Source organism: Osmerus eperlanus, chromosome 12, assembly GCF_963692335.1.
Source record: "Osmerus eperlanus chromosome 12, fOsmEpe2.1, whole genome shotgun sequence".
In the NCBI taxonomy this organism is placed as follows: domain Eukaryota; kingdom Metazoa; phylum Chordata; class Actinopteri; order Osmeriformes; family Osmeridae; genus Osmerus; species Osmerus eperlanus.
The window spans coordinates 11,317,412-11,319,469 of NC_085029.1; the positions used below are offsets into that span (position 1 = coordinate 11,317,412).

At 48.8% G+C, this 2,058-nt stretch overlaps 1 protein-coding gene across 1 annotated transcript in view; it reads right to left on the reverse strand.

Moving 5' to 3' along the window:
• Positions 1-494: 494 nt before the first annotated feature.
• snx29 (sorting nexin 29) overlaps positions 495-2,058 on the reverse strand; it is a 28,297-nt gene continuing 26,733 nt past the window's right edge. The window contains exons 16-17 of the mRNA XM_062474601.1: positions 2,031-2,058; positions 495-548 (exon numbers count right to left, since the gene is read on the reverse strand). The exon at positions 2,031-2,058 is cut by the window's right edge and continues 89 nt beyond it. The gene's annotated coding sequence lies outside the window, so the exon portion shown is untranslated. The remainder of the gene's footprint in view (positions 549-2,030) is intronic.

Genomic DNA, 2,058 nt, shown 5'->3' on the forward strand with positions numbered 1-2,058 from the left:
ATCCCAGTCTGCATACAAGTAAACATAATTCTAGTCAATACTAGTGAGTGTCATACTAGTCAGTACTATACTCGTTTAAAACATATTCGAGTTGAACCCAGCCCTTCAGTGTAGGTTTCCTTTCTAAAAGAAATACGTATTTTTGAGATACGTTTCTGGACAGGGGGTTAGAGTTGGGGCAAACTCTGCTTTTCCAGATCTTTTCAGACGGACTTTGCAAGAAAAAGGGTGAAAGGAAGATATGGAAATATTGGGGCTGAGAAAAGAGGGGGAGTTGGAGATATGTCAGGAAGCTGTCTGTCTGAGGTGATAACGGTGAGATCGGTCCAGAGATAAGAGTTATTGACTGTAGGTAGAACAGGCCTATGCTGATGGGACATACAGGCAGACAGAATGCGGAAATAAAAATACTTCAGAGATTAAATGGGCGATATAGATAAAAAAATATATATAGAGAGAGAGAGAGAGACAGAGAGGGGAGGTTTCACTTACGTTTCAAAGTCTGATAAACTGGGATCATCTGACGTCTGACTCAGGTCACCTGGAACCTGTCCAATCAGGGGAGAGGGAGGAAGAGAGAGAGAGGGAAGGAGGTAGAACGTGAAGGACAGACAAAAAGAAGACAGTAGATAACAATAAACCGGTAGATGGGGGGGTTGAGAGAGACAAAGATCAACACAGATAAAGAGGGAAAGAGAGAAAGAAAGAAAGAGAGAGAGAGAGAGAGAGAGAGAGAGAGAGAGAGAGAGAGAGATTGTTAGCAAAACAGATGCAGTTGACACTCAATTTCAATTCCTCCAGTGCTCTCCTCTGTCATCCTAGAGAGCAATGTGGTGAGGAGGCCATTAGGTGAATGAGAGCAAAACAGAGAGAGGATCTGGAGGGGAACAGAGAGAGGCTCTGGAGGGGTAGAGGGAAACAGAGAGAGGCTCTGCAGGGGTGGAGGGGAACAGAGAGAGGGTCTGGAGGGGAACAGAGAGAGGGTCTGGAGGGGTGGAGGGGAACAGAGAGAGGGTCTGGAGGGGAACAGAGAGAGGGTCTGGAGGGGTGGAGGGGAACAGAGAGAGGGTCTGGAGGGGAACAGAGAGAGGGTCTGGAGGGATGGAGGGGAACAGAGAGAGGCTCTGGAGGGGAACAGTGATGCTAGGAAACTACTGAAGTAGAACACTGTGACATTACCCAGCTCAGTCGCCATGACCATCTCTAGACAGAGAGATACACATTTACCCGCACATACACGCACACACACATAAAAGTGGTATCCCTTGCAGCCACAGCTGAGTGAATGTGTCCATCTCTGCCACTGGCGGCTGCATTCAAGGATCATCACTATACAATTCCTCTGGGCTCCTCAGCCTCTAACGCCTAATTGGGTGGCTTGTGTGTGTGTGTTTGCATGTGTGAGGGAGTGTGTATTTCTGTGTTACCTGACTGTGCTGTAAGGGATGCTGCTATAATCTGTGTGATTCCACAAATCCTCTCCACTGTGGACCACATGTAATTGTATATCTCACAATTATTACCTTACATCCTCTACAGTTCCCCATCACTAGCATCCAATGACCAAGACTAGACCTGGCCAGGTCAGCCGGTCCAGTCAGTCAGCTGGACAGTCAGTCAGCCAACCAGCTAACTGGCCTGACGGCCAGCCAGCCAGCCAGATGGACATTCACCCAGGCACCTAGTTATAAGCCAGGACAGCTGGTCTGGAGAGCTGTGGAATAAGAGAGGCTCTATCTGACTCCTAGGGCTGCCATGCATCAGTAGAGTAACCAAGGGTGATAGGGGAATGGGATGATGGGGGAAAGTAAGGAAGGAGGTGAAAGAGGAGAGGAGGGGGCAGCGACTGGGTCCGGAGGGGCGCCCAGTTGGTGTGTGTGTGGTGGGAGGACAGTTTACAGTATCATGAATCCTGTGTTACTGTGTGTCAGTATGTGAGATTTTAAGTGTTGCTTGTGTGTGTGTGTGCGTGTGTGTGTGTGTGTGTTTGTGTGTGTGTGTGTGTGTGTGTTTGTCGGGGGGTCACTCACCGGGCCTCTGAGGTCAATGAGCTCCTGT